Below are 25,967 nucleotides of genomic sequence, written 5' to 3'. Positions count from 1 at the left end.
CCCACGGTTTACACAGGGACCGGGGAACGAACAACAGTTTCCCCGTTTCCACTGTTGGAACTGCGGCATGCAGGGACACAGGGAAATGAGATGTAGGCAACCATACCGTCCCGGCTCGGAGTATGGAAGACCCGTGCGCCAGGGGGAGTCACAAGGGCCCCACGACCAGGGGGAGACAGGAGGGCCCCGAAACCAGGGGGGTAATCACTAGGGGTGCCCAGAGAATGCGACGGGGGGAAATCAAATGATTGTGGTTTCCAAGGGAGCTGAGCAAGAACCTATTCTGCAGGTCCTAGTGGAGGGCAAATTAACAGAGATGATGGCAGACACTGGAGCAGGTTTTTCCTGCATAAAGCAAAAATACGCCGCTCACTTACCCCAGTCTGGACAGTATGTTCGGACGGTCGGATTCTCGGGAAAAAACAACCGATAGCATATTACTCTAGAGCTCTTTCGCCGGTAGAGCAGGGTCTGCCACCTTGTTATCAGGCCCTGGCCGCCGCACATTTGATGTATGAGAAGGCAACGGCCGTGACAATGGGATATGACATTTGCATTTGGACACATCACAAATTGGCAAACTTGATTGAAAGAGGCAAATTTGTTCTGACCAGCCAACGGCAACAGGCTTACATGAGGCTCCTGCAGTACTCGGACGTTACGATAAAAACATGCCACGGCAGTAACCCGGCGGATCTGGTACCACTCCCGAGCGAGGGTCAACCGCATGAGTGTGAGGTGGAAGCGACAGGCTTTCGTGAAACTCCGTCCTGATTTGGGAGTCGACCCGCTCGCGATAGCAGAACTCTCACTTTTTGTGGATGGGTCCTGCTATCGGGAGGGGGAAAATTTAAGGTCAGGATACGCCGTCGTACAGTGCAAACCTAACGGAGAAACACTAACAAGAAAGGCCGGACAATGCATGCAACCATGTTCGGCCCAGCTTGCAGAACTAATAGCACTAACAGAAGCATGCATAATAGCTAAAGATCGCACGGTTAACATCTTTACAGACTCTGCGTATGCGCAGGGCGTATGCCACCTATTTCGCGGCCATTTGGAAGGCAAGAGGCTTTAAGAAATCGGACGGCTCACCGATCCTTCACCACAAGCAGGTTGTGGCGCTTATTCAGGCTGTAAAGTTGCCCAAAAACATTGCTATCGTAAAGTGCCAGGCACACAGAAAAGACCTGTCCTTTGTGACGACGGGAAACAACGCGGCGGACGAGGCCGCGAAGGCGGCGGCTGCGGTGCCGTCCACGGCTGTTCTGATGTTTGCGGCCGAACTGACGACTGAGGTAACTGAGGATAATTTGAGTGATCTTCAGGACTCAGCCACGCAGGCCGAGAAACAGTCGTGGACGGAGAGGGGGGCTGTAAGGGGGGCAGATGGTCTGTGGAGGAGTCATAACGGTTTGATAGTCGCCTCCATCGATCTTCTGTCCTTAGTGATACCTGAGGCTCATGGTGTTGATCACTGTGGAAGAGCAGAGACCCTGAAACGAATCACGAAAATGGGATTTTGGTCCCCAAAGCTTCAGGCACAAATTGACGTTACACTAGCCAGGTGTTTAACATGCTTACAGGGCAATGTGCGCAAAGGAGTACCGACAGTGGCGGCTTACACACCCCTCCCTGAGGGACCATTCAGACATCTGATTATGGACTATACAGACATGATAACGCCAGTGCAGGGCAAACGATACCTCCTGGTAGTAGAGGACTGCTTTAGTCGCTGGATTGAGGCCATTCCATCTAAACACAAGAACGCGGACACAGTGATCAAGTTCCTGTGTCGCGAGGTCATTCCGAGATTTGGAATTCCCACGATATTACAAAGCGATAATGGCCGCGAGTTCATCGACAAGGTGGTTAAAGGGCTGATGCAGAAATTAGGTATAAGACAGCGCCTTTCCTGTGTCTATAGTCCCGGGTCGCAAGGGAAGGTGGAAAGGGCCAATCTGGTCATTAAAAACAAACTGTTGATAATCTGTATGCAAACTAAGCTTAACTGGATTGATGCTTTGCCACTTGCTCTGATTAGAAGCAGCGTAAACCGCCAAACACAGCTAACACCGCATGAAATGCTTACAGGCCGCAGCATGCCAGCACCGCCATTTAGACACCTGGCTAGGGGCCCGGCATTAGATATTTTTGAGCAAGATCTGAAAAAATATCTTCAGCAAGTGACTAAAATACATGAAGCTGTGTTTCGACAGGAGCAGAGAAAGCGAAGGAGGCGGAGAAGGAAGCCACCAAACCGAGACTGATCCCTGGGGACTTGGTCTTCGTAAAGGTCCACAAGAGAAAGTGGTCATCACCCCGGAGAGAGGGCCCGTACGAGGTGATCCGATCGACTGGAACGGCAGTCCAAGTCAAAGGATCAGCGACCTGGTTCCACTTCAATCACTGCATAAAGGCCAGCGGCGATCTCTTGGGGGATACAATCGGTCGCAGTTATGCAGAACCCGACATGGAGGGTCCGAGACGGCAACTGGAAGGTGCAGTGCCTGCTGATGCTCCCGCAGATGTTGGCAGCAGTGTGCGGACGGTCGGCCGGGCACAACGACGTCATTAAGAACCGTCACGGTCGACCCGTCCTTGAGGATGACGGGTTTGAGTGGGTAGGAGTCCCACGGGGTCCCGCTCAGGCTCAAGTACCAGCAGACTTTCATGACCAGGCTCAGAATCAGGCGCCCCTTTTCCCTCCATCGAGGAAGGGGGGGAGAAGATAAGACTACAACCAAACGGGGTGTTTCCCGTAGGACCGCAAGGGCATGTTTTTGATTTTGACCATTCCCCCGTTACAGGCGGGGATACTTACCATTATACTAACGAGCATCGGGTTGTGGGGGTAGATAGGAGAGTTGAGCCTGTCCCGAACCAATCACAGGGGACAGGGGTGAGGTGGAAAAGGGAGGTCAAGGACACTGAGTCGGAAGAGGTGGGGGGACAGGATATGTTCCAGAGGACAGCCGGAACGTTGAGGGACTCAGTGGGCTCACTCTGGGCCAGGTTGAGGGGTTTGCTTCCTTCCGGGGAACAAGATGGGGGCGACTATGACTATGACGAGGAAGACCCGGAGGCTGACCCGATGTATAGGGCGGTTTTAGGGAATGAGTGGTTTAAGTGGGTCCAGTACACGAGCGCGCAGAATCAGATAGAGGATTGTTATGTCTGCTCCAAGGCACGTCCGGATAGGCTGCTGGTGAAGGGCACGAAGTTCAGTTGGGCTCAGTGTGACAGGGACGCAGCGAGGCAGAGTGTTTGGGGTTTCTCGGCTCTAGTCATTTTAAGGCGGCAGGAAACGTCACGGATTTCAAGGATGTCACTATGCGGGAACGGTGTAGGAAATTGGATGTACGTGTGCAGGGGGTAGCGACGGGGTTGCCAATACCCAGAGGGTAGGGAGGGGATTAGGCACCCCGAACCTCTAGCCTCTAACAGGCGGCAGTGGGCTCGCAAGAGTCTGGGCGCACGTTAAACACACACTATAGTGCTGGGGAGAAACTGAAGGCCCTCGTGCGTAACGAGGTATGAAATAACATACCACTGTGGTACCGTCTAGTCGGCCCAGGAAACGTCGCACGTAAGTTGGTGTGGGCACTGGGTGGTACGTGGGCGACAGTCCACACCTAGGAGCAGGGCGGTGCACCGTAGGGGGCACAGCTCCTGCCATGAACAGGCAAGGCTGGCGAAAACGGTCAATATTTCCATGCCCAGAGCAAGCGGGGTGGGGACAAGACCGTCGGTTTCTAAACTGAGTGGCTGATAGGTACTACGGACAGTCAGCTGCTTGGGGTCCTGACTTGATGACGGACTATGAGGTCGCTATCGACTGGGTCGCCAGCCGGTCAGGAGAGCGTTATGACCCCTGCTTATAGTCACAGATAGCGGGACGGGGACCGTGAGTGACTGGACAGTATGGGCATAAATGCACTTGGCTCAATGTACAGTCAGGCCACGGTAACCTTACTAGCCGATACAGGGTTAGTAGGCGAGCTGTGCTTCTGTGATCAGTGTTTTTGAAAAGAAAATGCTGGGAAGCAGAGGGATGAGGGGTGTCAATTCAGAGGAATCTGAATTGTCTCTCCTAAGGTTGGAAAGGGACCCAGCCTTAAACTGCGCCTGAAGGTAAAATAAGGGGACTTCTTCTGTTCATGTGAGGAGACCTTAGCCTGGAAGTGGAGGCCTGTATCCTTGGTTGGGTGAGAGGGGGTCCAGTGTAGGCGGCAATGCGGCCCTGAAAAAGCCGGTTTCCCCACACGTGGTATCTCCTGATCCTGGAGGGGAGAGGTGCATCTAAGTAGGGCAAGGAGTGCATCCGAACGGGAGTAGGGTACTCTTAACTGGAAGGAGGTTAAAAGGGTCAAAGCGGTCAAACTATGGCTGACCAAGGATTTCGAGTGCTTGCAAAAGGAGGGGACCCGGGATGTAGGGGAGGTGGCAGAGGGGCGGTGCACTACTATTTGGAGCATCACGACTAACTGTACGAAAGAAGGAAAGTGTGGACACGGGGTCGTGTTAAAGGGAGTGGATACCAACCCACGGCCTGTAGCTTGCCCTTTTCATGTCCAGGATATGGCACTGGCGGACCAATACTGGCTCTGCGGCGGTAGGAGGTTGAGGAATACACTTCCTTTAGATTGGTCAGGTAGATGTGCCCGGGTTCAGGCGATCATGCCAATGGTGGTCCTACCATTATCAGTGACGGAAGGACCTTCTGAGTCTCCTATCTCTCGAACGAAGCGTAGCTACAAGGCAGACCCAAGGGTGTATCTGGACAGCATAGGACAGCCAAGGGGCATTCCAGCCGAGTTCATGGCTAAGAATGAGATTGCGGCAGGGTTTGAGTCTATTCTGCCATGGATATCGGTCAATAAGAACACCGGGTGGATCAACTATTTGTTTTACAATCAGCAGCGGTATCTCAATTACACCGAGGAGGCGTTGGATGCAATGGGGGACCAGATGCACGCGACCAGTACGGTGGCGTGGCAGAATAGACAGGCTCTGAACTGGTTAATGGCGGAGAAGGGTGGAGTCTGTTCCATGTTTGGACAGTACTGCTGCACATTCATTCCGACGAATGTGGGGCCAGGGGGAAAGTTCTCCGAGGCCATGGCTAAGCTGAAGGATTTGAGGGAGGAATTGAGGGGGAATTCTGGCCGGAATGAAGAATGGTGGGGGAGTGGGGTGTTGGAAAGATTGGGACAGTGGGGAAGCATAGTGATGCAGACGGGGATATCCATCGGGGTGGCAGGGTTGATATTGGTTCTCCTTTTCTGTTGTGGTATGCCTCTCTTGGGTAGGCTGGTAACTTCACACGTAACGAGCCAAATGCTGATGGTGGGACAGAAAGAGATTGAGCCACAAATCGGGCCATATCCTCAGCTTTATGCTGCCTTAGAGGGAGACGAGGGGATAGAGGATTAGGGGTATGGTGAGGTAGGGACATTTTCTTTTTGTTGGTTCTTTCCTTTAAGAGTGACGGGGGATGGTCTGAGCGCAGTTTTGTTGGTTTATTCCTTTAACTAGGAATTTTAGTCTGATTTTCTAATGATCCTTCGGCATAGAGATTGCAACCATTGAAAATCATTGCATTGTTTTTTATTTTTTTATTATTTTTTGTTTATTTTACTTGTGGTCCTGGTCAAACCGGAATGGGAAGGGGCATCGGCAGAGTGTCGGTTCTGAGCCTGAGGAAGCATTGAGAAGAAGTGGTCGGGGGATCGGTTCTGGGGACTGGAGGGACAAAAGGGGGGGGCTAACGCAGTGGGCAAGATGGGCACCTCCCGTCGAAGATGGGGGGACACGTGGTGAGGTCGGTACCAGCGCCTCCCGTCCAGGCATGGGGACATGCTTCTACGAGGACTGGAGGTGTGGCGTGGTGGTTGCTGTATTGGCAAAATGTGACTTTTGGCAATACGGTGAGGAGACTATGGCGTGGGCATGGAAGGGGGGCTGAGCGATGGACACTGGGACTCAATGTTATGGAAGAGACAATGTCATTTTTTTTTGGGAGGGATGTTCTATGTTTAGTTCTGACGGTCAACTTCTCCTTTCCCTGATGAGAGTCGCGGTTTCCGGCCGGAACTGTGGCTCATTTGGTAAGCGGTGGAGGTTGGGGGGATTTGTCTGTCAGGTTAGGATTATAAATTGGGGTATTTTTTTTATTTTTTTTTATTTTTTTGATGTTTTATTATTACTCTTGTTTTGAGCGGTTTTGTGTTTATTGTGAGAACGGTAGTCAGCCTTTGTTGGTCCGTTAGGGGTCCAGTGAATGAAGTAAGGTTTCTTGTTTAGTTAGACGTTCACATTTTCTTGGTTATATGATTTGGGTGGGACTAGGGATAGCCCCAAATGGGGGAATGTTGGGGAAAATGTGTATACGAGGGTGGAGGTAGGAAAGGGGTTAGTCTTGACTAGTTTAATATAGGTCAACTAGCAGGGCTCAATGACACTAGGGCGACAGTCTGGCTGATGTTCTTAAAACAGCCTCAAGATAGCAGATGGACATTTCGGTACATCATATCGTGTGTTCTAATCTTGTGTCTTTTCTCTCTTACACACATACACAGCACACACACAGACACAGCACACACACACAGACACACACAGTCGCACAGACATACACACCGACACACACACACATTCCCTGTGTCACAATACACACATACAATACACACACGTCTGTACACAGACGCACACACACACAGACACACACACACATACACACACACACACACAAACACACATATCTCACTCTCTCTTCATGTTCTTAATGTTTTACATCATATCGTGTGTGGATATCATATCTTGCTTATCTCTCCTCATGTTCTCTCTCTCTCCAATGTTAAATCTACGTATCATCTTAATGTACGTCATGTCAGATCTGACATGATGTGACACGTCATCATATCTGTCATGGGGGCAGGACTGAGAGGGGATTTAGGGACAGGCAAAGGGTTCCAGGACAGAGTGTTTTTGTTCAAGCTGTGGCGATCATCTTTGACCCATAGCTCTTGCTGTTAACGAACTTCTTTTCTTAAATAAATTACCTATTTGTTACAATTGGAAATATCGTCTCCTGCTGTGTCAAACAACCTTTCCACAACAGTAGGTAGATTAAATTTGTAGAGACTAAAGTACAGAAAAAAGGTACCGTTGGGTACCGGTATCGATTCACAGGTGCCGGTACCGTATCGGTTCAAATGTGAACGGTACCCATCCCTACTGAACACACAACTGTAGGGCAAGGGCATTTTTGCTCATGAAATGCGAAAGCCTTCATGACAAAGTTGCAATTAATTTCAAGGCAACTATAGGCAGCAACAATCTCAAACACATGAAAACCCTGAAAGAAGTCAAACCATCAGCTGATCACCGGCACAGGTACTCATCCATGTTGGGAGCACTGTATGATGAATTTTCAAGGCGTTTTCAAGATTTCAAAAAGGTTGAGGATGAAATGCAGCTGGTTTCCTCTCCCTTTACCTGCAGTGTTGATAGTTGTTCAGCTTGAACTCATTGACCTGCAGTCTGATTCACTACTGAAAGAGCACTTTAAGTCAGCATCACTGCTAGAGTTCTACTCTGCTCTCAAGGAGGAGAACTTTCCAAACATGAGGAGACATGCTCAGAAGATGTTGGTTCTCTTTGGATCCACCTACATATGTGAACAGACATTCTCAGTCATGACGTTTACCAAGTCCAGGTACAGATCCTCTCTCACTGATGAACATCTGGCAGCTGTGCTTCACATCTCCACCTCAGACATGCAACCTGACTTTGATGGACTTGTTAAAGCTCAACAGAGACTGAATTTCTCACACTGAATGAAAAAAAAAAGAACCGAAGAAAACAAAAATGTGGAAATATAACAAGTGAAATGGGACACTTTTTTTGCACAGTTCTGAAAACATTAAATGTTTAATATAGGCATGTAAAGTAAAAAAGGCTACAAAACTGGGACACTTTTCTTTACACAGTTCAGTGACATGTCTTGTTTATTTTTGCTATAAGATGATGTGATGTCTTTAGAAAGCTAAGAAAATCCTTGTTTCAATAGTATATGAAACTCAAAATGCCCTTTGTTATTAATGTTTCACATTTTGTTTATCATTTTGGAAATAAATTCTATTTGAATAAATAATATTTTTGAAAGCTAACCTCACCTTTTAATTGCCAAATAATAACATACACTCTTACCAGGGGTCAAAACAATGCCATTTACTGCTTTTTATATAGAAATAAAATGTATATTATGCATAATTGAGTTTGGAATTTTGGCCCGGCCCTCCAACATATTTTCAGTTGCTCATTCGGCCCCCTGGGAAAAATAATTGCCCACCCCTGTACTAGAAGCTCCTGATTATTAACAGCACAAACAAAGTGCACTGTTCCTCATCAGAGTATTATTGTGGTTATGATAAACTCACTGCATCGCAAGCTTCCAGTATGCAATAATATCAGTTGGATGGGGTTTTGACATAGATTTTTCATGTAAAAAAGAAAAAATATATATCAAAACTTGTCACCATCGTCAGGTGCGTTGGAGAAGGCCACGCAAAAGGTACTTTTACCGAAACGTTATTAAAAATGTATGTTTTAATTGCAAGTGAAGAGGACAGTGTGCAGGAGTTCTTTGTTTGAATGTAAAAAAAAAGAATAAAAAAAAGAATAATACAAAATACAACCTTCATAACTAAATGGCAGCCTGCTAGATGAAGAAAATCACCTTGGGGATTAAAGGTATTGCATTAGTGACAGCTCACGGTTAATATGCTTTGTGTAAGACCAATTTTGGCTTTGCATAGAGTGTGTGTCCTTGTTTTAACAGAATCATCATGCAATTAAGCTCTCATGGATGTGACTGAACCTTTAGAAGGCCCCCACTTCTCTTGTGTGGAAAAAAACAAGCAAGTTTACTAAGATGCTGGTTGTCGGGCGGACAAAGGGGCATTAGGCCAATGGAACATGAACCAAAGTCTAGACAGATAAATGTTTATTACGCAGGGAGGGCTTGACCTAAATGTTTGCAAAGAGTAAAACGCTTTTTTGTTTGCTCTGATTGAGGGGAAAGAGATGTTCAACTTTATAGGCTGTTACCTTCTTGCCTGGAATCCGCTGGGTGTGTGAGTGAGTGAGTGAGTGAGTGAGTGAGTGAGTGAGTGAGTGAGTGAGTGAGTGAGTGAGTGAGTGAGTGAGTGAGTGATTGAGTGAGTGAATCTTTATTCACTTAACAGATGAATACAGCCTGTAACAGATTATTGTAACAGATTAACACAGCCTGTAACAATGAATACAGCCTGTAACAGATTAATGTAACATATTAACACAGCCTGTAACAGATGATTAACACAGCCTGTAACAGATGATTAATACAGCCTGTAACAGATGATTAATACAGCCTGTAACAGATTACTACAGCCTATAACATATTAATACAGCATATAACAGATTAACACAACCTATAACAGATTAACACAACCTATAATTTATAGGTTGTGTTAATCTGTTATACTGTAGGTTGTGTTAATACAGCCTATAACAGATGAACACAGCCTATGCCAGATTACTAGAGCCTGTAACAGATTAATACAGCCTGTAAGAGATTAAAATGAGCAACGACTATCTGTCAATCGGATACTCAGGGGGAGATGGTTGTAGAGCAGAAACACAGTCACCTTTAGCCTCACCCTGCAGTAGGAACCACCAAGAGGTCCTGGTCTGAGGAAAATGAGACCTTGCAGGACTACACAGGCACAGCAGCTCAGATTTACAATTAGAATCTCTTTTGGTCTGCTGCGTCGTTTTTTCTTTTTTTTCTTTTTTTACATATGCCAGGAATTTGTCTTCTGTATCCATCCTAACTATTTTAGGAGCGGTGTGCTTCCATAGTCAGGTGCCCAGGGACAAACTCCAGTTCTAATGCCAGTGCCTTGGTGAAGGGCAATGACATGAGTGTGCACCTAGCATGCATATCTTCTTATGGTGTGAGAAGACACCCTCGTGAACATGGGGAGAACATGCAAACTCCACACAGAGCAAGTAGCTATTCACAAAGCCTCACAAGGTGGGGAGTACTGATCTTGAGTCAGCTTCAGTCTGTAAGAGTAGCTATTCACAAAGCCTCACAAGGTGGGGAGTACTGATCTTGAGTCAGCTTCAGTCTGTTAGACTGAAGAAGGTTATGCCAACAAGTCACTGACCCCAAATCACTCCTACTCTTAAGCCTTGTAAATATTTATAATTATATTATTAGTCCATTTAACTTCATCATAAATTATTCTAGGGACTATTTGCATATCAGGTTAGCCCACTTGGGAGTCCAAGCCCATGGTTGAGAAAGCCTTTGGAAACAAGCACAAACCCGTCCAGACCCACGGCCCAACTGATGTCATGTGTAGGCGCAGTCAGTTGTGGAATGTGATAATTGTTTGGTTAACGTTACACTTACTTGCTAATGCTAGCAGCCCATATATCATACCAACCTTGCACCATTGCTGTCTTCGAAAGGTTGTACGGGGCTGAGCTTTTAAGCTAGCGCAAGTCGCTTGGAGCATGTATACATGATCTGTGCAAGCGTTTGACTGAATGCTGCTCATGGAATGTCCATGAGTGACTGAGTGAGTAAGTGAGTCAGCGAGTGACTGACCACAATTTTCCCACGCATAGCCCACATGGGAAAAATAAAGTATTATTCATTCAGACTCAGTAGGGGTTGTTTTGCTATCAATGCCTGTTGGGACGGCAAAGCCCAAAACCCTTTTAAGCCAGCGCTTTGGTTGCTTCAATTTCAGTGGAACCATCAGAGGGCTGAACAGCCTCCTCTTTGTTTGGCTCACTCAGCATTGGAACATGCTTAAACATGGCGGTGGCTCGTGTGAACTTGAGCGAGTGAGAATGCAGCGTGTTAGGGGCGGACAACGCGGAGGAGGAACTCTGTGGTGCGTTGGCGTCCATGCTTGGCCTCTCTCATCGTATCCCATTAAGACTTGTTTATTTCATGCCTCTGCCACCCTGATATAGGAAAAGCCACAACAAAAAGCAGATGCCTCATCTATGATTCAGTTGATTCAGGGATCAATTATTTATCTACAAGCTGTAGTGTAAACCAATGCGGTTGGAGCTACGTGGCTTTCCAGTAGGCTGTATGTAGGAAATATCCTCAAAGAGATCAAACTTTAGGAATGATTCTGTCTACTGAGGTATAATTATCTCCACCAGTTGTTAGGTTGCGTGTGTCTGTGTCTGTGTGTGTGTGTGTGTGTGTTTGTGTCTGTCTATCCTGAGCTAATCTCACCAACTAAAAGGCAGAGGTGGATGAAACTTGCCACATAGGCTGACAGCAGGCTAGGGGCGTGACTCCTGGAAGATTTTTCAAATTGTATTTTGATTAGAATTCATTTCCATCATTGTCCATTCAAATACATATTCCGTATAAAGTTTCACCTTTTGAACACAAGAAGGCAATACTACACACGTTCACTGCTCAGAGCCTCAGCTCTCTGGCCCCTATTTACAACATGGAAATGCCATAGTGAACCTATTGTCATTGCTATACCAATGCATTAAAGGTCCCATGTTTTGCTATTCCTTTCACTATTTGGGCAATTTTACACAATTCCTGTGAGTCTATGGAACACATCTGTCATTTCCCCCCCCCCAAAATAATCATTGTTTTGTATTTCTAATCAAGTACTCTAAAGCAGAATTTGAGTGTATGCATTAATTCATTCCACTGAAATAAGCCCACCCTTGTGCTTGGAACCTGTTTCTAGCATGCTTCATATCATCCTTCCTAAGGTTCCTAAAATCCTTCCTATGCTTCCTAACATCCTTTCTATGCTTCCTGTCACCCTTCCTATGCTCCCTAACATCCTTGCTATGCTTTCTAACATCCTTCCTATAACCCTTCCTAACATCCTTCCTATGCTCCCTAACATTCTTCCCATACTTCCTATAACCTTTCATAATATGCTTCCTATCCTATGCTTCCTAACATGCTTCCTATGCTTCATATCACCCGTCCTATGCTGCCTTTTACTGCTAATAACTATAATTGGAGATCGGTCAGCCTGTTTGTCTCTGTGTTTGTTAGCATGAGCATGCTGATTCTAATGCTAATGCTAATAATGGTAAGTCTTTTTGTGTGTTTGTCTGTCTGTGTGTCCGGCTGTCTGGTGGAGATTTGCACTCTACTGTGCACATCTTTCTAGTTCCACTTCTAATTTCAATTTATTCTGCTACCATTGGACATCGTACTGGTCGATTCCAACCACAATCTCATCCATTGGATCGCAAATGAGCGAGTTGCGTTTTTGTGTGTGCAGTTCTACCAGCTGTGTGTTGGTACTGTAGTTACGGACTGTGTGACAGACTGAAAATGTCCTCAATAAAGCAACCAATTATGCCTTTTACTGAACTGTGAAATTACTCTGAAAGAGTGTTTTATGGTGACTGCGTTGGATTGAACTGCAGCCGGGAGAGCTATGCAGACAAGACGAATGCCCAGAAAAACACCAACTTGCTAATTCGCTCATTTGTGGTTTATTTAACAAGATTTTGGTCGGAATTGACTGATATGACGCCATAGGATCTGTAATTTATTATCCCTAAATAGATTTGTTTTAGTTTTTCTGTCATAGCTACTGCATTCTAGATACTGATTTTTGGATAGTCATGTATATGAGCTACGAGGAAGAATATAGCTGATTGCAAAATATTTGTAATCCTGTGTAGAGCACTGGTTCTCACAGTGTGGGCCAAGGACACTTCACTCTCTCCTCTGTTACTGTCAGAGACAGTTATGGAACTCTCAACTAAATCATATCTAACAACAAATAGAGAACCACTGCTGTAGATCAATGGGTAGAACTCGATAGTCTTATGCTGCTGCTCACCAATTCATTTAGTTGATAATGGAAGAGTTTGAGGAGGAATGTGTTACTATGAGTCCTTAGGGATGTTTGTTGTTAGCGTGAGCCTCTTTTCCTAAGATGGAGACTTTCTTGGGGTACTATCTCGTGATATCATATCTCACAGTACAATCGTTAGGTCGTAAAACTGCAGAGCATTCATTGAGCCCTGAAGGATGAGGAGGGGCATCTAGGCCACAGAGAGAGGGGGGGGGGGGTGCACTTTAACTACAATAGTGCAGATTAGATACAGGCAAAGCCATGAGTAACACTACCACATGAGAGAGAGAGAGTGAATTTCCCTAAGTAGTTTTTCACTGTACCAATAAACCCACTGCCTCCCCTGTATGGTTAATCCCCTGGAGAGGGTTTTAAATGTAAGCTCAAGCAAAGCATAAACTCGGTGACTATGCTGGGTGAAGATAAAAAAGTGAATCCCAGTCCGCGACCTGATAGCTGCTATCACCAGTGATTGGGGGAAATCCTCACTGAGTGAAGTGTGAACTGGAATAATATTCCTGCTGTCTTGAGAGACCTGGGTCCCACATTCACAAGGCACCCCAGAGATAAAGTGCTGATCTGCAATAAAAAAAAAAATCCACTTTTTCTCCTCCTATTTTTCTTGTATTTTCCTCCCATCCCAATTTAGTCGTTATGCCAATTCCCCCCTCCCCTTCCTGGTCGTTTCGCGCATTTGCCCCCTACATGCCGGTCTAGGGAGCCCTGAAGTCTATCACATGCTTCCTCCGATACATAGGAGACAGCCAGCAGCCTCTTTTCACCTGGCAGCGAGGACTCTCATTGGGTGAGTGTAACACGTGGGAGGGCACACTACCTCACCCAGATCCTTTCCTCACTGTGCAGGCGCCCTGACCGACCTGTAGGAGTCGCTGTTTACAACGACCAGATTACCACCCACCGGCTTCCCTCCCGCTGACACTGCCAATTGTGTCAGTATGACGACCGGCCAAGCCGGAGGCACCGCTGACAGCTGGATTCGATACCAGTGTCTCTGCGGTGGTAGACAGGCGCTTAGTTCGCTGCGCTACCTGGCCGCCCTCTGATCTGCAATCATTGACCGTTAACGCTTGTCCTTGTGACCATCTTCAAACTAACAGAATTCATCTGATTCTAGATCAGTGACCATGGACGTGTGTCCTTGTGACGTTATTCAAACTAAAAGGACTAATTCTGACTCTAGATAAGTGACCACCAACGCTTGTCCTCGTGACCTTATTTAAACTAACAGATTGAAGCTGACTCTAGGTCAGTAGCCTACTCCCACTTCGAGAGGCTTTGTGAATATGGACTCTGAGTAGATGAAACTTCATTGATGCTCACACTCAAGTCTTTTTAAGTGCTTAGGTTTAGGTGCTTAGGAAACCTGCACATGCTAACAAGACTACGAGTTAGTGACATTGGTTTAGGTGCTTAGGAAACCTGCACATTTCTTTATTTCAGACTTTATTTCAGACTCGAGGTCCATATTACACATATACAAAACAACATCAAGAATACAATAACAAAATAAACAAGGCCAACAACATAGATTAAAATACATAAAGGCATCGATTCAAATGTTTTCACAAATCAGAGGAGTACCTTGTATCACTTTGTTTTACATCACTAATAGACCTATTATCTTGTTTTTTGACTCCAATAATCGACACATAAATTTAAACATCAAGTTCCTCAGCCGAGCATGGAAGGTGGGGACATTTGTAGTCACAAACAAATGGCTTGCACTAGTCCGTCTTGGGAGCGGAGGATCCTAAATGCATCATTATATGCTACCTGCAGTGTACACAAATGGAGTACAATAGGCTCTGAACAGGCTTATTTTCACATTGTCTGTACACATATAAACATGCTAACAAGACTATGAGTTAGTGACATTGGTTTAGGTGCTTAGGAAACCTGCACATGCTAACAAGACTACGAGTTAGTGACATTGGTTTAGGTGCTTAGGAAACCTGCACATGCTAACAAGACTACGAGTTAGTGACATTGCCGGTCATACAGGTGCCTTGCATCTAAAAACTAGGATACATTATAGCCGATTTACTTATTGATAGTAATAATTTGACGAGACCTAGGTTACAGTCCGGCAGCGTGGCTACATGTGTAAAGCTCTGGACTCATGATCGGAAGACCACCAGTTCAAGCCCGGCACGGTGGTGTAGTGGTTAACACTGTCGCCTCAAAGCTAGGAGGTCCTGGGTTCGATTCCCGCTTGGGGACCAGGTTGCCGTGTTGCCAGTTACCCAGGTGGGGTATCTCCCAGGCCTTTCTGTGTGGTGTTTGCATGTTCTCCCCGTGCTCGCAAGGGTTTCCCCTCCCGATAAGATAAACCCAATTGAAAAACATGCAGAACAGATCGCTAACACTGTCGCGTCCCTGACGAAGATGGACAGGAGCTGCCCTTGGGGGGAAGGACAACGGGATGGGAAGTGCAGAGAACATTTAATCAGCGACTCAGTGCATGTGTGTGTGTGTTCCTGTGGGTCGCCCATTGCATGTGTGTGTGTTAAATCGGCATGACAAATAAAGACTTCTTCTACTTCTTATAGCCCCGGTCAAGGCCATTGTGGGAAAGTGGTGTTGTTGTCCAGCAGGGAGCACTCTGTCTAGCTCTGTCCTCTGGACTTGTCAGTAACAAGCCCCCTGTTACGGTGATAGGGACGGATGAGACGTTAAACCGAGGTCCTGACTGAATACGGTCGTTAAAGAACCCAGAGCGCCTATCGCAAAGAGTAGGGGGTTCCCCAATGTTCCTGGCCAAATTCCCAATCATCCCTCCCCCTTAATCGGCTGACATCAATCCCTGTCTCCTGAGCCGTTCAGCCATTGTGTGGTGTGATGTGTGCCTGGTGCCCGTGAATGGCAGCCACTGAGCCTGCGTAGCCCAATGTTGGGTGCTACACAGTGGTGGTGAAGGAGTCAATTTCCACCCTACATTGTGAGGAGCACTTTGAGTATCTTCCTTATGAACTATACACTTTCTATGAGATCAAGGCAGATTTATTTTTATTTTTATTTTTATTGCGTTTGTAATGTAGTGTACATTTCTGAGGATGTGCGCAAAGCACGCTCCAAAGGAGTGCTCGATACGCATGCTCCGCCCTCTCGCACACAAACACATATTTAAAAGCAAGTATACTGAGACCCTTATGTAGGCTATGTGTAAGTGTTATGTAGAATAATGTGAAGCCTATGACCTGAGTGGCTATGACCTGACCACCGCCTGCCCCGCCAAGTCCTCTATGGCCAACTGAGAGGAGCAAAGCGGGCTGCTGGAGGCCAAAAGAGACGCTTTAAGGACTACACCAGGGACCTCCTAAAGTGTGCAAACATCAACATCACGCAGCTTGAAACTCTGGCACTCGACAGATCAGCCTGGCAAGTCACTTTTGCGACTGCCATTTCCCAAATACACCAAACGAACCAAGACCGAAGATCTGAGAGGCGCACACAACGACACCAGCGGGCGGCTGGCATCCCCCAGGTATCCTGCTTCCCTTGTGCCATCTGTGGACGGGTGTGTGGCTCAAGGATCGGACTCAACGCCCACAAGTGTGTTGGTAAATGTCCCTGTCACTTATGGTCAGGCTTTGATCTTTTTAATGGTTGGACCTACCTATTTGAGCAGATATGTCTGATGAGATTTAATAAACTGTAACCATAGAGCGATTAGGTTATTGTAGGTAACTATTGATAGGATCTGTGGCCATTCTTCCACCTTAAGGAGAGGATTTTTGTTAGAATTGCTTAATCAGTAGACGTATTTTCAATCACATAATCAATAATGGACTGTGCATTGCCCGACCTATTCCACACTTCTTCCACCACTGCGTCCGACAGTGACACACACACCACTGCCTACACACACCACTGCACACACACACACACACACACACACACACACACACACACACACACACACACACACACACACACACACACACACACACACACACACACACACACACACATCCTACACACACACACACACACACACACATCCTACACACACACACACACACACACACACACACACACACACACACACACACACACACACACACACACACACACACACACACACACACACACACACACACACACACACACACACACACACACACACACACACACACACACACACACACACACACACACACACACACACAGTACATGGTTGGTATGGACACATAGTTTATTTTTTTTAACATGATACACCCATGGCCGAAAAGGAGCAGGATGAAGAAAACGTATGTTTCCTGACCCCTTCCACACGCTATACCATGTACACACACACACACACACACACAGATGCACGCACACACAGACACACACACTGTGACGAGCCTGGTGGGGTTCAGACTCGCCACCGTTCAAATACAAACAAATTTGAATGTCCACACAAGAGCAATATCAATCAATACGAATATGTATTGACTAAAGGCAGAATTCAGTTCGATAGGCAAGAGAAGTCGTAAGTCTGATGATCAAAAACACAAAACAGGCTCGCCGACAGAAAAAGGGATTGTTCAATACTCAGGTTAGTCGTCCGGTCCAGGGTCAGTACACAAGGGGGTTTCTCAGCCAGTCTAGGGTCCAGTACACTCGCCTTCACCTCTCCTCTCACTACCTCTCACCTTACACAACTCCAAATATCTCAATCTCTCTCTCTCTCTATGTCACAATTCCAACCTCACCACCACTCAACTTACTCCTAACTAACCTAGTGGCTTTGTAGTGTGTGTGTCTGGGGTGTGTGCACATGAGATGTGGGTGAACTAATGATGCGCAGGTGTGTTCTATCAGTACTAATCAGCTACCTAATTGTCTCTACTCCTTCTGTGGCAATAATATCCCCCATCCTTCACATATCCATGAGAGGGGGGGGGGGGGGGGGATCTGACCCAACACACACACACACGCACGCACACACACAGACAGACAGACAGGCAGACAGGCAGACAGGCAGACAGGCAGACAGGCAGACAGACAGACAGACAGACAGACAGACAGACAGACAGGCAGGCAGGCAGGCAGGCAGGCAGGCAGGCAGGCAGGCAGGCAGGCAGACACACAGACAGGCAGGCAGGCAGGCAGGCAGGCAGACAGACAGACAGACAGACAGACAGACAGACAGACAGACAGGCAGACAGACAGACAGACAGACAGACAGACAGACAGACAGACAGATATTAGATAGACAGATATTATTGCCACAGAAGGAGTAGAGACAATTAGGTAGCTGATTAGTACTGATTAGAACACACCTGCGCATCATTAGTTCACCCACATCTCACGTGCACACACCCCAGACAGACAGACAGACAGACAGACAGACAGACAGACAGACAGACAGACATGACAGACAATACATCATGGTATACACAGCATATAACGTAAGGTTATGTATATAACCAAGTTCTGTGAATGCTAGTGACGCTCAGCGAGCGTCATATTGCATATATCTCGCTTCAGCTTATATACACTGAATAATTTCAAAATGTACCTTTACATACCAACATCCGTCTGACCACACCCCCATCTGCTGCCTACATAAGCAGGGGTGGGGCCATACACTCATCTCCTTCCCAGAAAATTTCACCACAATGAAAGATCAAGGGCCGCAGTGGCGCCTAGACGCTGAGCGTCACTAGCATTCACAGAACTTGGTTATATACATAACCTTACGTTCTGTTTCATGCTAGCTTCCGCTCAGCGTCGTATTGCATAACAGGAGCTGAGCGGGAGCTAGAAGCTCGACAAATGGACCCCACTGAGGCCCCCCACAACCATCAGAACCGGGGAGGACCGAGCCCCCCGACCCTCCCTAATTGGAGGACGGGAGGGAGACGGATCCGACCGTGCGAAGAGGAACTCGAGCAACTCAACGCACAGGGTGAGCAGACCGTGGCTTGACCCCACGACTACGCACACGCACAACCCGCATGCCACCAGGGAACGAACGGAAGGAACAAACCTCGTTACTGCCCCCAAAATCACGGGATCAAGAGCAAACTCAACCCTGTGGCAAGGCCGTAGCAGCGGAACGCGAAGGAAGACCCAGACCCACTGAAGGGACTGGATCCCCCGGAAAAAGGGGGCCCGGAGAGGTCAATGACGCCAGGCATCAAGACCTCACCAGGCGGTCACTTAATGACACCGCCCGCCACATCGCCAGCGTATTCGGACAGGGCCCCTCCAAGAGCGGGCCCTCCCCCCACTAGTACGCCGCCTGGCACACTGACCCTGCAACACAGGCAGTCAGCATGGCCGTAACTTGAAGCACTCAAAAGGCTAACCATAACGGAAGCAGGCAGTGCACCGGGGAAACCAGGCAGCAGGCTTTAGACCCGAGCCTGGAGCACTGCGGACGAGACAGGCGCCAAAGGGGTTAACTGAAAACAGCACCCCGGCGGAAGGGGCGTATGCTGGCATTGTTGCGCACCATGACAAAGCCTCCATAAAAAAATAACCCACCCAGAGGGGTCGAGGCAGAGAAGGCTGACACGATTGGCAGACGTCATGAACGTGCAGGGGCACACACAACCGGGTAACCCGGGAGTTGACTCTGCTCCAACACACCAGGGAATCAACCACCCTCTTGGTACCACATACGGTGGTTGTTACTATAACCCCTCAAGAAAAAACTCCAAAACACACCTGCGGGTATCCACCAGCTATACTGCAGTACAAGTGTTTCAGTTTCCAAAAAAGGGTTATTCCAGGCCTACGGGTCAACGAAACATTACTTCGGACCGGGCCCGGCGGCTCAGGAAGCACACAGGGCTACCAGAGGAGGTCCAGAAGACCACCCCAACAGCCCCCTTTTCACCATGCGTGAGAGAGGAGCGAAAAGAATGGAGAACCAGCCCCTTTACGATAGTGCAGAGTACAACATGTACCCAACAAAGGGTCTCCATAACGCCTAACCCTGTGACACCCGGGCCGACCTGGCATTTTCCCCCCTGAAAAAAGCACAAGTCCCTCAGGGTACCAGAACAGCAGATCTGCGTCCCCGGCGGACAACGGGTTAACTGACCTGGACCAGCGTGACCAGAACCAGTCCCGTGCCCTAACCACGCCGACATCCCCACTCCAAGAGAGGGGGTAGGTATGCGTGTCGATCTAAAACATGAACCGTACCGCGCTCAGTGGCCCACCCCAAGGGCGTGAGACCCCTCTACCTATGTTCTGATCTATTCCGTTAACATCCCCCAGATATGAACGAGAATTCGTCGAGACAAACCTAGTAAACCGGCGCTCGGAAGAGACAAAACTCCATCCCAGTTGCCCTATAAAAACGCAGTTTTAATAACGAGCAACCAAGGCGCACCAGCCTCATGCGTGATTCCTATCAGAAACACCCAGAGCCAGCACTATGTACACGTCGAGACCCAAACACATCAATGGATAGTCTAACAAGACACCAGACATTGTTCCTCCAAGTCGCCTGGGAGAACGACAAGGAGCCGTCGTGCTTCATGTTCTTTCCTCTTTTTATTTAAAAAAGAAAGAAACACAGACTGACATGAATCCCACGTGACGCGGCTGAGGGTAAATTCTTTTTTCATTTTTACATCCCACCACCCTCTCCACAGGGAGGAGACGGGAATCCCCAGAGAGACTTCCCACGCGAGCTGTATAGATTGAAAAGAAATATTGCAACATTGAGCTATGTAACACTTGGGTTAGGGCTCTCCGAGGAGGAGGCACTGAACCAATACACACTCAATAATCGAATTGAATCGAATACACACACAATAGAGCAGAACTCCTTATTGAAGTTCTACTCACCATGACAATCTGAGGAGGAGGCTCTGAAACTCTGAGGAGGCTCCCTCACAGGGAAGGAGAGTCCGAACTCACAGAAGGCACTTCTCCCCGAGGAGGAGCTTTGTGAGGAGGAGTTCTGACAACTCCCTGAAACAGATCCATAACATGGACAACACAACCCACGGAAGTCTTACCAATAGAGACACGCTCAGTGCCATACTCTATGGTGGGGAAATTTCCGCGGTGTACACGCCCAATATTTCAGGGCGTGGGACCAGGAAACTCCCCCCCCCCCCCACCCTGTAACGTGGGGCCTGCACGGGACAGAGAAGCATCCGCTCGTCCAGAGAATCCCGGGTTCAACCCAGGTCTCGGTCGCGGCCCCCTAGGTTGACCATCATGGGCGTCAGACCAAGATCCTCCGTCCGCCGCTTAAGAAGCCGAGCAGAGGACCCCAGTCCGGGGTCGGCTTCCGTAAAATTGTCAGCTAACCCCCAAGCGTTAACCGACAACTAGCGCTCGCAAGCAAAACAGTACTCACCCAACACGAAAGCACCCAGTTTCTCACAACAGCCGGTGCCTCCCACAGTCCAGCTGTATGACCGGAGGGTCAATACCCATCCAGCCGCAGCAAGGAGGACTGCAGTTGGGGAGTATATCAGCGGCGCGAGCCCCTAATACGAAAAAGCCGGTGGAGGTCAGAATGATCATCATCTTCCAGACACTCCAGTGATGAAGACAATATCGCCGTATTTTCTCGAAAATTGTGAGAGAGAAAATAAAGATATAATGTCAACGTACTTTCTTTTCCTCGCCAAGTGATTGGTATACAGGCACTTTCTTGTGGTTGAAATTTGAGAAGGAGATGAGTGTGTGGCCCCACCCCTGCTTATGTAGGCAGCAGATGGGGGTGTGGTCAGACGGATGTTGGTATGTAAAGGTACATTTTGAAATTATTCAGTGTATATACGCTGAAGCGAGATATATGCAATATGACGCTGAGCGGAAGCTAGCATGAAACAGAACAGCTCTTTAAGCGTGATACACTGGGATGTAAGCATGATAAACTGGGATGTAATCATGATAAACTGGGATAGAATCATGATAAACTGGGATGTAATCATAATAAACTGGGATATAATCATGATAAACTGGGATGTAATCATGATAAACTGGGATGTAGTCATGATATACTGGGATGTAGTCATGATATACTGGGATATAATCATGATCAAATGGGATATAATCATGATCAAATGGGATATAATCATGATAAACTGGGATGTAATCATAATAAACTGGGATGTAGTCATGATATACTGGGATATAATCATGATCAAATGGGATATAATCATGATCAAATGGGATATAATCATGATAAACTGGGATGTAATCATAATAAACTGGGATGTAGTCATGATAAACTGGGATATAATCATAATAAACTGGGATATAATCATAATAAACTGGGATAGAATCATGATAAACTGGGATGTAATCATAATAAACTGGGATATAATCATGATAAACTGGGATATAATCATGATAAACTGGGATATAATCATGATAAACTGGGATATAATCATGATAAACTGGGATATAATCATAATAAACTGGGATATAATTATGATAAACTGGGATATAATTATGATGAACTGGGATGTAATGCTCCCCTATCTTGGCTTTCAGCCCAATATCAGCCTCTATCTATAGGATGTAAGGGCATGTTATGAGTGTCAGGACACAAACAAGACCGTGGCGCCAAGACGGAAATTTTATTAACAGAGAAATTGTGACAGGAGAGAAGTAGAGGGCTATTGTTCCGCTGCTACAGTATGTTGTGATCTGTGTCAGCAGCTAAAGCATGGCCCATCTGTGAGCGACGTACCAGGTTAGGGTTTCTTAAACCAGTGACACTGAGACCAGTGATGGTGTCAGGGGGTCCTCAGCAAAATGTGGAATAGTTTAATATCCATTTTCTTTCACTATAAATGATCACAATAACATAATGTACAAGAATGACTCATGGAAGGTTTTGTTACACAAGAAGCAGTTGTGTATTGAGAGACAGTTAGTTACAAAAGTGCCTGACTGGCCACATCATTGCACTCAGCAACTGGATAATAACACACATGATGAAAATAAGAGTAGCGGGTGAAAAGGTAACAGACAAAAAAACACTCTGTAGATATAAATAGCAAAGAGTCTCCTCAATACTGAACGGACAAATCACATCAACTAATGACAGACCTCTCCTCAGATGGAGTTCACAGGGAAAGTTATTTTCAGATGGGGTCCTTCCCCCAAAAGCGTGTCCATTTGTGGGTCCTTGACATGAAAACGTTTGAGAACCAGAATGGGCAGGCTCCCACCCAAAGTGTTTTCTGGTGTGTTTTTATATAGAGATTTTAGTTTATCATCGTCCCGACTTTAAATGGGGCAGGGTGTCCCTGAAATCAGAGGGACCTTACTGAAAGAAATGCACTCAGACCCCTCCTCATTAAAGATTTTAGGTTTTGAAGTGCCCTTTTGTAGCTTTAGTCCCCTGCACACATTTCTGTGCATGGCTCTGGACACAGAGCTCCCCATAATAGATAAAATAACAATATTCTTTCCAAAACACACTCAAAACTCACCTTACCAAATCTGCTTTCAATCTCTGATCATCTCTGATGTATTTCAAATTATTTTTCCATTATTGTATTTATCTTTTTTCCCCTTTTGTTCTTATCTTACTTGTCGCTTTCTCTTTGTAAAGTGTCCAAAGAAAGTGTCTTTGAGTATCCTGATAAGTGCTTGTAAATTGTATTTATTATTATTATTATTAATAATAATAACATATTTAAGCAGCGGTGAGATGAAATGTCAGAACTGTAGCAACATTGGCATTAAATCCTCTCTTCATGAGAGAGACTGGCCTATGATATAGAGTGCTTTTCTAGGCTAGTTTTGGAACAGTCATCAGTCAGAGGGCAAGGTCAGGTCAGTACTTATCTCTAATATAGCTGCTGTGAGGAGTCCCAGAGCCTGGGGGAAAACTCAGCATTATGAACTCTGAAAATAACCTCCGTATTGATAGTATTCACATGATGCATCATGCCTTTACTACCAATATGACGCAATGCTATAAACACAGCTCACTGGCCAGTTTTCATGATAGTCACCTTGTAATTTGATTACAATCACCTGTTTTTTTGCCTAGCAAGATGTCTGCGATGATGATGTAATGCAATATTATGGATAAATAGTCACTCTGTATAGCCCCCTTCAGGCTATAGGAGGACCAGGGCCCTATTCCCTGTACCTGGTTCAACTACAGTAAGTCGATCAAAAGTCCCATTAGCCAGATTCAATTAACCCGATGTTTGAAACCAGACTTTCCCTGTTCCTCGAACGCTGATTCACTCTCGTTAATTCGAACCAGACTTGATACTCAGGATAATTGCGCGCGGCCGCCTCACCTGAAAAGACAGCAGGTGTCGATCGCAGAAATCCTGATTTTCTAACGGCATTGATTGATTGATTGATTGAAAACGTAAGGTTATGTATATAACCAAGTTCTATGAATACTGGTGATGCTCAGCGTCATTCTGCACTAACCTCACTTCGTGCACAGCACTGAATAAAAAACTCCACAATGTACCTTTACATACCGACATCCGTCTGGCCACACCCCTATCCGCTTACCTTCATAAGCAGGTGTGTGGTCACCTACTCGCCTCCTTCCCAAACTTTCACCACAAGGCGAGGTCAAGGGCCACAGTGGCGTCCTGACGCTGAGCGTCACCAGTATTCATAGAACTTGGTTATATACATAACCTTACGTTCTATTTCATATTGGTTTCCGCTCAGCGTCATTCTGCACAACAGGAGCTGAGCGGAAGCCAGAAGCTCGACGAATGTACCCCGCTGAGGCCCCCCACAACCATCAGACCGGAGAGGACCGAGCCCCCCCGACCCTCCCTAATGGAGGGATACCCTCCCTATTGGAGGACGGGAGGGAGACGGATCCGACCGTGTGAAGAGGAACTCGAGCAACTCAACGCACAGGGTGAGCAGACCGTGGCTTGACCCCACGACTACGCACACGCACAACCCGCATGCCGCCAGGGAACGAACGGAAGGAACAAACCTTGTTACTGCCCCCAAAATCACGGAGTCAAGAGCAAACTCAACCCCGTGGCAAGGCCGTAGCAGCGGAACGCGAAGGAAGACCCAGACCCACTGAAAGGACTGGATCCCCCGGAAAAACGGGGCCCGGAGGCGTGAATATTAAAGGCAACCAACTTGTGTTCGGCTTTTCTCTGATTGGCCGCGGCCCCCCGCCCCCACGCGCAGGCAAGCGCAGCCGTCCCACGTCCCAAATGAAATCCAAATAGCAAGCGCGGCAGCGCGGGCAACCAACTTGTGTAGTGTTGGGCTGCTGTTCCAACGCACTTGTGTTGGGCTGCGGTAGCAGTGGAGCGCTGCTGACTGATTATTATGTTTCACGTTTTTATACAGTTATGAAATAATAAACACTGTTAGGACTCGCAATAATAAACACTGTTACGACTGTCTGACTCTTAATAATAAACACTGTTAGGACTATCTGACTCTTACTAATAAACACTGTGTTAGGACTATAAACACTGTTAGGACTATCTGACTCTTAATAATAAACACTGTTACAGTGTTAGGACTATCTCGAGTCACGCGTCACTACTGTAACTAGAAACTCTGGGTGTCACTGTACATCAGTAACGTTATTTCGCGTTTTTAACGTCAGCGGGGCGATGCGGTGGTTTGTCCCCGGCTAACGTGCACCGCCGCCGGCTCTACTCGGTCCAGCTCCAGCAGCAGCGGCCGTTCCTCCGTTGTAGAACGAAGCCCTTCAATGACCACGCTCTCATATTTTGCGAATGCATAAACTATATCTTAAATTATGGCTATGTGTCTAATATGGCTGTCGCTTATCAATGACTTCGCGACAGCCATATTAGACACATAGCCATAATTTAAGATATAGTTTATGCATTCGCAAATATGAGAGCTCTGTCATTGAAGTGGGTGGTGGCAGTGTAACAGCGTTCACCCTGATGTAAAGTAGCGATTTTTATTGTTTTGTCATGACAACCCAATTACATAATCCAACATATGTGTAAAGAAACAACATATTCCAGTTAACGGTATATTTTTTAATGATTCATTACGGTATAAATTAGGTTAACTGGAGCTGTGGAGGCTTCTTGCTGAAGAGCCAGCGGGGCG

The sequence above is a fragment of the Notolepis coatsorum genome (assembly GCF_963971535.1).
Source record: "Notolepis coatsorum genome assembly, chromosome: 13".
NCBI classification, from domain to species: Eukaryota; Metazoa; Chordata; class Actinopteri; order Aulopiformes; family Paralepididae; genus Notolepis; species Notolepis coatsorum.
The sequence above is the reverse complement of the archived record's forward strand: the minus strand, read 5'-3'. Positions refer to the sequence as shown.